Source organism: Centroberyx affinis, unplaced genomic scaffold, assembly GCF_046629955.1.
Source record: "Centroberyx affinis isolate AG114_WGS23_722 - 3 ecotype Tasmania unplaced genomic scaffold, CSIRO-AGI_Caff_v1 ptg004834l_1, whole genome shotgun sequence".
Classification (NCBI taxonomy): domain Eukaryota; kingdom Metazoa; phylum Chordata; class Actinopteri; order Beryciformes; family Berycidae; genus Centroberyx; species Centroberyx affinis.
The window spans coordinates 69,783-82,047 of NW_027282360.1; positions in this window are offsets into that span (position 1 = coordinate 69,783).

The window sequence follows — 12,265 nt, forward strand, 5'->3', positions numbered from 1 at the left end:
GGTGCGAGCTGAAACGGAGGGGCCCCGTCTCTTAGTTGTGGTGCCCGTTGCAATCGTCCCATGTAGAGGAACTTAAAGGCCCCGTTTGGTTTCCTTTAATTACGACGGATATCACGTTACCACCTTTTTTTCTTGGGAAAGGTGTGCAAACGGCCGAGGGGGGAAAAAGGCTCGGGCGTTAACCGCAGAGCTCAGTGGTGCTGCGGCATTATGTCACATCCTGGCCTGGGAACTATTTCACCCTTTATGAAGGTGTCACGTAATGTTGTTACACCCGCTTTGTTCGAGGTGTCGCTTTGATGCATGTCAAGACTGAAAGAGTAAAATGCGAGGCGAGGGAAGTGGTGGTTCAGACCTCTCTGTCCATGAATTTCGGTGCAAAACGGCTCTAGTAAGAAGTCCTCGCTCTTTGATTCTGAGGGACTGACACCAAAACCTGATGTCTACTGCTGATGTTTTAGACCAGTGATTCTCAACCTTTCTCATATCAAGGACCCCTAGTTTAGTCCACATTAGAGCCACAGTAGGACCCCCATTTGATGACATTTTGTCTCTCGGACCCAAATCTGAGAATATTTTTATTGTTAGATATGATTTTGTCCAGAATCCCATGACTATCTGTATTGTAGGTAGAGATATAACAGAGAAACTATGATCAAAACAGTCATTCTTCTACATTCTCTAATTGTGTTCACTTCTTGTAAATGAAATAATGCTGAAGTTTAACAATTCATCAATTTGCTGGGGACCCTCTTCAAGGAGCCCTGGTGGTCCCCGGACCCCGACGTTGAGAACCACTGTTTTAGATCATCTACATTTGGCCAGTTATCCACAGGAATAAGAAAAATGCTCCAAACAACAAAATGGACCCATCACCAATCAGCTTTTTTTTTAAGTGCTAAAGTGTTTGTGGGATGCACAGGATCTAGATGTGAGCGCCCTCCAGCCATCTTGGGTTCCAGTTGTCATCATTTCTCGAAAACGGCAGTTGCGAATGGAGGTTTCTTCTTTAAGAACTTATTTTGTACCGCACCGTAAACCGCCATCCGTTACGTAAGAGCAAAGAGCTGCAAATGTCTTTATCTGCTGTTCGATTTGTTTTCTTATTTTCTCACATTAGTCTCCCTTTACTCTTTCTTTGGCCTCCGTTCCGAACGGCTAATGGCCGCCACTTACTGCTGCCAGATTCAATAATCGATTTCTCTTTGTGTAGCACGAGGTGCGTGAGAAGGAAGATGAAAGACCGGGGGGGGGGGGTGTAGAGAGAGAAACCTACAGAGTTTCATTACTTCGGGGGGAGGCTCGCATGTCTTGGCTGTGACTTGCAGAAGTTTTTGGTGTCCTGTATTGGTGGCTTTTTTTTTTTTTTTTTTTTTTTTTTCCTCTGCTTGCCGTCTTTTTGAGTTAGGGCTGTGGATGTTTGACTCAGAGCAGAGGAGTGGCAGGTTTCCCTCTACATGGTGGAGAACAGGAGGGGAGGCCATGCTGGGGCTCTCCACTACTAATGTCCAGGCTTGAATTAAATCCAGCTGCCGTCCCATCTCAATAGCGGGCCTGGAATGAAAACACAACACACAGTAATAAAATGTAAAAACATAAAATATAATACACAAGCCGTCATTTCGGCTTTTAGCGGGTGAGAAGTTCAATGTTTTGATTTGTCTGCAGCACATTACAGTAATTTATATGAAAAAACTCGATCCTTTTTTTCCATAACATTCTTATTCCAGCATATGGTACTTGTATTACAGTTTGGAAATATAGCACAGAAGTCTCAAATCTGATCTTTCACAACACTCCAGTGAGAGTAATCGTACCACATAATAACCCACCTCAGGCTTTCATTGTATTTCACTCTTACCATAAGCTTTTTGGCCTAGGTTTGGTTGGCCGTCTCCCACAGTTTTTCCCACCTGCTCTTTTCCACTTTGAAGACACGCAGTGCTGTACAAGCTACTTTCTGTCTGCTTCATGTGGGACGGACACCATTATATGCTTCTCGTCCCTGACTGAACGTAAAAACAGGTTCGATTGAGCGCAAAGCATCTGAACAGCCTCTCTGGTTTGTGTTTAATCGCTGTAACTGCTCCAGCATTTGGAAATGTGTCGCTCACATTCCTGCTGAATGGCTTGTTGTTGGATGCTGGGGACATTCTGGCATCCATCAGATCAGATCAGCAGAAAACCACTAGCGTTTTTGCTGGAGGGGAGACAATTCACCAGCACAAGAAACAGCTGTCCTGCAGGCTGGTAGGATGTGTAACTGTGCCCGAGTGTGTATGCACATGTATTAGGGCCGCAACTAACGATTATTTTCATCGTCGATTGATCTGTCGATTATTTTCTCGATTAATCCATTAGTTGTTTGGTCTATAAAATGTCAGAAAATGGTGAAAAATGTGGATCAGTGTTTCCCAAAGCCCAAGATGACGTCCTAAAATGTCTTGTTTTGTCCACAACCCAAAGATATTCAGTTTACTGTCATAGAGGAGGAAAGAAACCAGAAAATATTCACATTTAAGAAGCTGGAATCAGAGAATTTTGACTTATTTTTCTTAAAAAAATTACTCAAACAGATTAATCGATTATCAAAATAGTTGGCGATTAATTTAATAATTGACAACTAATCGATTAATCGGTTATTCGTTGCAGCTCTAACATGTATCCCTCGGTATTGTGTTGTCTTGTTGTTTTGTAGTTGGTGGACAATGACCAAACAGTTCACAAAAGCGAGAGAAATGTGTTTCTCATTCCCCAGTCAGTGCAAGCTGAAGCAGTGGGAGCATAAAACTGCATAATTGGGTGCTAACCGAGAGACATACAAACCGGTCTTCCGGAATTCTTGTGAAATGAGCACAATGTCTTCAAATGCAAATACATGCTCTGTGCACAAAAGCAGAGAAAACAATGTTTAGCCACCATGAAAGAATTAGGTGAAGGAGACACAACCACAAACAGGCAGTAGTTTAACAGTGAAATAGCGTAGTGGAAAATAAGGGTGTGGAGGTCGGGGGGGTGGGGGTGGGGGGGATGATACATTTATCTTCAACTCCAACGATTCCCAACTCATGACATGCAGGTTTCTACTGTGAGTGAAGTTTTAATATGTACCAAATTTTGTCTTAAATTTAACCACGACCCAAACCACAGAACTCGAATGGATAGAATGGTCATTCCCATTCAAATCAGTGTTCCATTATGGTTGGAGCGACGGCCATTTTTGTGTGTACCATTGGGCTAGCTTTCGTATAAATTGACTTAACGGCGAGTCGCTGAGAGGAGAGGTTTTACAGCAAGGACCAAAAGACTGCTCCGTCACCTTGCTGCCATGGTTTGCTAATATGCTAATGTTGACTAGAACAGTGGTTCTCAACGTGGGGTCCAGGGACCACCAGGGGGTCCCCAGCAAATTGATAAATTGTTGAACTTCACCATTATTTAATTAACAAGAAATTAACACAATTAGAAAATGTAGAAGAATGACTATTTTGATCATAGTTTCACTGTTATCTCTCTACCTACAATACAGATAGTCATGGAATTCTGGACAAAATCATATCTGACAATAAAAATATTCTCATATTTGCGTCTGAGAGACAAAATCTCATCATATGGGGGTCTGTGGCCCTAATGTGGACTAAATTAGGGGTCCTTGATATGAAAAAGTTTGAGAATCACTGGACTAGAAGACCTAGCAAGACAAGTACAATCTTTGATAATGCTACGTTAACCTTGTTGCTAACATCAGTTGAGTTTTGACAGTTTGTTAAGCACACATCTGCACAGTTCTCAAGCAAGTGTGTGACACACTTTACGGCCTTAATGTCCAGACATGCGTAGCCATTCGGTTGACATAATTAACCCTTAAAATTCCATAATTGCCATTTTATGGTACTAGCCAAATTACCAAGGCAAACAGTGGCAGGGCCGTTCTATCCATCCAAGTTCAGTGACTCAAACCTTACTCTAACCTTAACCTATTTGTTTTACTTGACAAAAATCTAACCCTAACCTTAACCAAAGTTTTAGTTGCATCTTGCCTAAACATTAGCTAACCTTCAATCTTGGAACCCATCGTCTATCGGTCTGAAGACGATTAGACTCTGGGGGCGACGGCCAATATTTCGGGGTTTCCGGTGTAGCCAGCGGACATCCGGGCCAAGACTTCCTCTTCTGTGCGCCGGTCATTGTTTACAGTCCGATTAGCAACTTGAGACGCTAGAGTTGAACGTTTCTCCACACAAAACACAAACATCGATACTTTTTGTAGGTGTTTTAGGTCCAGACGACATTTCGGCTAATCTCTATAAACAGATATCTGCATATGAGACGTCGTCTCTCAACTCCAACTCCATTCTCACGTCTCAAGTTGCTAATTGGACTGTAAACAATGACTGGTGCATGGAAGAGGAAGTCTTGGTCCGGATGTCCGCTGGCTACACCGGAAACCCCGAAATATTGGCCATCGCCCCCAGAATCTAATCGTCCTCAGACCGATAGACGATGGGTTCCGAGATTGGCTAACCTTTTCACGTGCCAAACAAGAGAAAACGGCGTATCCCATTCATGGTATTGTCACAGAATCCTTTCCTGGTGGAGGAACGTAATCTTCACATAATGTGTCCACAACACATTTCAGAGTTTGTGCTCTTTTCACAAAATGTTTGACTTGACTGTATTGAACTGGAAGGATCCAGGATCCCCCCCCCTGCCCCATGACTGACAAGAACCAATACAAAACGAACTCCTTACTGTTATACTCGAGATGGGAGTTCCCAGTGGGTTGTGTTTACATTCCAATGTCTTGTGTCGCGTTTTCCATAAGGTTCACCCCAGGATAATTAAGAGGTGCAATGGGTTGCAGATGTCGGTCATGCTCCGCGATGCGGAGTGTGTGTGTGTGTTGGAGTTGGGGTTGGGGGCCTGCAGACAGACTGGACAGCCCAAATCAGTGCAGAGGCCAGGCTTGGCTGAAGACTTAACAAGGCGACCAACGCCCTGTGTCCACTTGTCAACTGGTCTCCTGGTCACGCGATGCCTGGAAGCCCTGACATCTACGTATTTGTGGATTCCTCCTTTAAATGGATGCTCTTTTGTTATTCCTGACATATACATAAAAAAAACATCCCTGGGTGAAATGAGAAAGAGAAAGTGCATGAATTTCTATCATTAGCTCCACCCTGGGGTTTATAAGTTGGATGAATATTAACCTCTGATTGCCCTCAACTCCCCGACTCTTGTACTAGCTATCATTGTATCTCTCTCTCTCATTACAACTTTAATCCTCCAATACATTTTTTCGAATGTGCATCACCTCAGCCCGCCTCTAATTTAGAAATATTACCGACCCTGAACTCTAGATCATAACAGGATAATGTAGAAATATTTAGTCATATGTGCTTTGGATAACGTCTGCTGCCTCTGCCAAACAACAGGAAAAAGCTTTGATTCAATTATTATGGCTCCCCTGCCAACAGTGTGAAAGAGGTTAGCAAAACATGAAAGAGATAAATTTTTGTAGTCTGTCATCTTCCTCCAATTATTCCTCTCTTATTCCTGTCACCAGGCTGGCTGCACCGGCTAGCAGCATCAGTGTTTCCATTGAAAGCGAGTGAGGAGAGATCAACTGTACCCGGCTTAGGCCAGTCCTGCCTTGCTATTGTTTTCATGGTATCTTCCAACACAAGCCTGCCCTGACCCCATTCCTCTGCCCCTCCACCCCCCCCACCCCCCCCACCCCCCCACCCCATGTTTCCTCACACCACTCTGGAAACAATGCCCAGCTCTTTAATAACCCCTTGGCACGTCAGTCGATGAGACAGACAGGATTCCCCGGACTCTTTGTCAACCTGCAGCCCAGACTCCTGCAGCCTGTTGCACCGGTTCAACTTAAGTTTAGATATAGGCTAGTTTGAATGTAAAATCTGACTAATAACACTTTTAATGGTTGCACCAACTGAAACAGATCCAATGTAGACATACTGTATGTCACAACTTAAAACTTGCCCCAATCCCCTAGGTGTAAAGCCTTCTGTAAAATACCTGTTGGCATGGTGCATGGAGGACCTCAAATAAAGCACAGTTTACATCAACATGAAATGTAATCACTGAACTGATGAACCAAACTACAATAATAAATAACGTCTTTACACCCTGTTATTGAATGGAAGAATTGGTTGACTGCCTAACATATAGCTTTGACCTTGTTGAAATTAACGGTTAAACCACTTGACGTCACTGTTGTTGTTTGTATTAATTACATCTAATTTATGTCTGTGGTTGTAGTGGGTATGGGAGCAAAACTACAAATGAATCCTCATACCTTTGTAGTAGATAATGTATCTATTTACGCTTGGTGATGTGAAATTAACTATCCTCTTTCTCTCGCTATCACGTAATTTTGCTATTATTAAAGGAATAGTTCACCCAAAAATGAAAATTCTGTCATCATCTCCTCCCCCTCATGCCAGTTGAAACACAGGTGAAGTTTGTCCATATAACACACAGGGAGGTTGCCAGCACAACTCCATAGCAGCCTTCTCCAAAACAACTGAAGTCAGTGGGGACCAGTTCTTCAGAGTTCCAAAAAGACCTACAGTATATTTACACCATCATTTAGTGCAAATCTGAACTACAGCTGATTGATTTGCAACAAATAATGGTGTATAGGTCTTTCTATTCACAGTGTGATTGTTTGGCTGTTTTTGTTTTGGAACTCTAAAGAACAGGTCCCCATTGACTTCAGTTGTTTTTGAGAACCAGCAACTTCCCTGTGTGTTATATGGACTAACAAATTTCACCTGTGTTTCATTTGGCATGAGGGTGAGTAGATGATGAGAGAATTTTCATTTTTGGTTGAACTATTCCTTTAACTACGATTTACAGGCTATTGTTAAACGGGGCATAAGGAATCGATTTTGGCCCACAGGTTATTGGCCACAGAAGGTGAAAACATTGCTATCAGTGACAGGGCTTTGGTTAGTGCTCTGTTTATCCTTCACTGGTTAAGATGTACCTTCAGCCTTTATGAGGCAACTAAACAAAGACACAGCTTTAGTGTCAAGCTAACAATTTCACAATATTGTTTTGTGGCGTGTCTGCACTCCAACTGGCGATCGAACACGCGTCCAGCTGGTGCATCGGGCCGCCGGTCGATCCGCTTGCGGTCACTCGGCCTGTTTTTCCGCCTTGTTCTCCATGCTGGATCAACATAGATCCACTCTAACCCGATCCAGATGCCAGGATTCCCCCTTGAGGAAGCGACTCTTTGAGCCGCCGTGGAATATTATCCATCCCTCCGTGGTAGGGTACGATGAGAACGAGCGATCCGAGAGGAAATGGAGTGTAGTCGAGACTCGCCGGGACTTCTTCATCCTCCCCTGCCTCCCTTCTCGTCCTTCATTCTCTCATGCTGCACCTCCTCTACCTCTTCCCCTCCTGTCTAGGAGCAGAGCCCCCCCTGTTATGTAATCTCTTACACCGTCTCCGATTGACCTTTGACTCCACTCCAACTCATGCATCTTTATGGGTCCCATTAACTTCCTGCTGTTGTTATGCTGTACTAGTTCACTGTGAAAATACACACCAGTGCTTTGGGTTCCGGGAAGGCAAGTGTGTTTTCTCAGCCTGCTAAATAATTTGTTTCTTGCGGAAGGTTTCGTTTTTGCGCGGCTAGCCGTATGTAATGACTATTCTATGGAATTGGCTGTCAGTAGCATGTCATTGCACAGGCCATGGATCTTTCTAAATAATCCTCTGCTTCTCTTAGGTAAGGTTGAGATAATCCTGGGATCCAGTCCAAATGTTAACAGTCAGTCACACAAACACACACTTTTTTGCAGAAAGGATGAATTGTATTAGTGATGGATGCACTGCTGAACTGAATATGATCCTCAGCCCAAGTGTCCGCGCTTCTTTGAACTCGTGTTGTCAATCTGAAATCCGAGACTCGCATTCATCCATCATACCGGCCCTGTGGGGCAAGAAAAAGAAACTAAGGAAAACGAATGTGATGTTAAATGTGGACCCCTAAAAAAAAGGTAAAACAGACCCTTTCTTCTCCAGAGACAGTGAGGAGGAGTTGGAAACGTGTCCCGGTTGAATGGAGATTAGTTCCTTACGCTTTTCTCTCTATGAAAAAAAAAAAATACAGAAAGATACTAGAGTAAATGCATTGTTCCTTGCCTTGGAACGTTGTTGTGATATCTGCCACAAGTCTACTGTGTGTTTATGGGCAGTGGTGCTCCACGTTGCTATACATGTGGATATACTTAACATTCTGTATCCTTGTCTTCCTCTGTCCTCTGACCTTCAGGACAGTCTTTAAAGTCATTGTGCGTTCCCAAGAAAGAGTGGCTTTTTTCACAAAAGAGTGCGAATCAAAGAGAAAAAGAATTCCCGAGAGACTCCAACCCCATTCCAAAATAGATAAAAGGTGAAAGGGCATGGCTCTTCCAGTGTGTGCTGACAGATACATCACCCTCAGAAGTTCTGTGAAAATCCTTTTCCGTTCCTTAAATGCTCCCCATCTTCATATTTACCTTGAAGAATGTACCAGTGACTTTTAAGTCCTTCTATGACAGCTTTTCCAGATTTCAGTTGCCTATTCATTCTTCAGGTGAGAGACATGTTGAGATGCTGCAGCTGATAGGAAACCTCTGGTGCATATTTTCCTATTTTCTCATCAGTATTTTTATCTGAAGCCTGTTTCACTTCATAGCATTCCCCCACAGTGTGTTCATGCTGAAGCTCGGTCTCTTCATTGTGTGGATTCCAGAGCTTAACACAGGTTCCATTACCTCCATACAACAGGGTGTCCTCACTTTCACTCCGTTATGAGAGGGCATTGAGTGAGCCAACCATACACAGCCGGTGTCTGACAGCCTCACCCAGATTTTTACCACAGGATGGTAGCCATTCTGTAAACCCAGAACCAAAAGGCACAGACAAATAAGAGATTACTCTTGGAGGGGGAAAAAAGGGACAGAAAAGGTGTGTTTGTGTGTGTATGTTTTGCAGAGACAAGTGAAAACTAGCTCTTCCACTAGCTAGCCCAACGCTTTCACAAGCAATTTGAAATGTAGAGAAATGTGAAATGGAAAAAAATGTATCTTCCAATGCAGCTGCAGTGAAAACTAGCGTCAACAGGAGCAGTAATTTACAGAACATCAGCTGGCCTTTAAAGGTTTCTACCACAGGCATTTTCAGACATGGCAGCTCAACACGGACCTAATGAAAATCCTACAGTCTCTCAGACACATCAGCACATGGACATGCTGGCCCCTCTGGGCAAGCGTGAAAAAGAGAAAATGCAGGGGGGCACAAAGGAAAAACAGGGTGGTGGAGAGCACAGAAGGGGGAAAGGATCATGCGGAAATGCGTACAATGTTCTTGATCTTATCGGGCGGTGTGGGTCAATGATCCGGCCGCCAGCTGGCCTTTTACTGTAATAATCTGTTCCCAGAAGACTTGCTGAGACCGGCAAGAGAGACTTACTGTAATGGAGCACGAACCGCTGCCTTCCAGTCCAGTCCCAGCTCAAGCCAGCAGGCCACATCTGAATGAGAGTAACCTTTGATGTGAATCTGCTATGTAAGTTAAGGGAGCTAAGGATAGCTACAGACGATTACAGAGTTGAGTATTGGACAATATATTCAGTAAGGAGTAAGCCGGCTTGAGCAGGAGACGAGAGAGATGGTGTGATGCCGAGGAGGGAACTAAAAGAGGAGGAATGGTGTCACAGGGGGATTGCGGGGAAAGAACTTAGGGTATGGATGGTGCAGAGTTTGGGTGGGTCTCCCTGACTCTGGGAAAATTGGTCTGACCACCTCATCCACCTTTTTCCCCTCTTAATTCCTTCCAGACGGCCCAAATGTTGAAGCTGGAAGGCCTTCAAGGGCCTCTCCTGTCTGGGTGTGTGTGAATGCACTCAGAGGAAACTGTGAGATGGCTAAGAGGGGAGAACAGGAGTGGGGAGGAGGGCAATGTGATATGCCACCCCAGCCTCTGCAGAGTACCTGAGGGATTGCTTTGCAAAATCCCCTCCCTTGTCCTTGAGGGCTGTCAGCTCACAGCAACACATAGCAACACATGCTGTCCGCCACCACCTACTCCCTGCTCTCCTCTCTGGTCCCATCAGCTCGCAGCAGCAGCAGCAGCGCCGTAGTGCTTTATCCAGACCGGCAAAGTCGAGGCCCACCCCCCGAGCTCGCCTGCCCTCTCTTTGTGCCAGCGGTATTTCCTCTCAGACCTGCTCCAGTTTAAACCCAAGGGGGGCACGGCTACCCCTGCCAGCTCCTAGCAGTCAAAACAGTCTTCAGCCCCAGCCAATGTGGACAAGGTCCCTCTCTGTTGACAGGCCCGGGTAACTCTGTCCCCAACTTACAAGACAAATCAATCTTTAGCTCTGTGGGGCTTTTTTTAGAGCATCATGCTGCTGTAGTGCACACTCATCTTCAACATAATCTCATGATACCCTTTTACACGGGCACATAGTTGAGTTCTAATTAAACTCAGGTCAAATCCCTTCAGAATCACCATTTTAACATTCAACCAAACACAAACAACAAAGGATGTTCCCTGTATAAATGGGACCTTCTGCTTGCCAGAGCGTCCGGCCTCTCCGTGTGCTCATATCGCTAAGAGACTGTAGGATTTTCAGTAGGTCCTTGGTGAACTGCCATGTGGTAGGAACCTTTATAGGCCAGCTGAAGCTCCTGCTGACACTAGTTTTCACTGCAGTTGCATTGGCAGATTGATTTCCCATTTCTCTATTATTCAAATTTCTTGTAGAAATATGTGGTTAGCTAGTAGAAGATTCACATTTGGCTAGCAAGGAGAAGATTCACATTTTAGATTCACATTTGGCTAGCTTTTAGAAGATTTATGTTTGGCTAGCTAATAGAACATTCACATTTGGCTAGCTAGTAGAAGATTCAAGTTCCCTGGTTTCCTGATAAGGTAAGTTGTGTCATTTAGTTTGATTTAGGTTTTGCATTTTGTTTGTTGGACTTTGCTGTGAGTTAATCTTTTGTTGAGCATTTAACATTAGCGTAGTACCTTAATTGCTAAGTGTATGTGAGCAGTAAGTAAGATTTTCCATTAGCACAAAAAACATATATCTCTGGGGGTTGATAGGGTTCTTGATCAATATCAATGACTTATATTTTCATTTGTCAAGACACAAACTGGCAAGCATGCACCTAGTGCTGAGCTAATTTCCACCTCTATCTGCTCCTTGAACTCCGTAATGGATCCTTTGTCTCTGTGAATCATATCTTCCAGTTACTGCCTCCTGAGTCAGAATTATGCTCATCAATGCATCAAACGTTATGATAATAATTATAACTCAGCAAGGGTGTGCACCATGACGCAGAGGACTCCCTGTGTCACTGGATGAAAGCTGTGTGATGGTGCTTTATTGTCAGAAACCCAGTGGGTCATACGGATGTTTCTCAACTCCTGGCGTTCGCTCAGCACTGGATGATGATCTGAGATTTTGCCTCGGTGCGTCACACAAGTGGACTGCTGTGTCAGAGCTGTGGTGATAAACGAGGACGCGCTCATCAATCGGCGCTTTTCTTTTTGTAGCATCTGATATTCATCATGTAGTGTCAGTATTATTTGTTCCACAGCAAGTGTTCACTAGGGTTAGACTGATATTTTGGTTTGCCGATATAAGCCTTTTTATTACAGGGTTATCGTTTTAAACAAAGAAACAGAATGTACATGTAAATATATTACTTATAACAGCCTCAATAACCTGCCAGATTCATAAAGCATCATATTATGACATTTTCTGTTACAGTTCTAATGTAATTTTAACGTGCCTATGATACGCATATGATGACTTATAATGGGTTAAATTTAGTGTGTCAAATTTAGATACTGAATATTTCTGGTCTGCTTTCTGGTCCATAGTACATAGATTTTTGTATACTGTATATATTGTGGTGTCTTAAATTTGACTAATGTTGTTATGTACTTGCTGTATTTATATGCTAATGTCATGCACCGACTTGCCTTCTGTTTTTGCCTCTTGGCCAGGTCGTCATTGTAAATGAGAATTGGTTCTCAATTGACTTATCTGGTTAAATAAAGGTAAAAAAATATATATATATATCGGCACAAAATATTGGCTTTCGGTAACATCCATGAAAAACCCATATCGGTCCAGCCCTAGTGTTCACTAATTACGGCTCTGTAAGCCAACATCTAAAGTATTACTCCTGCAAGTTATTATAGCAGAAGAGAACAGATGAAGGCA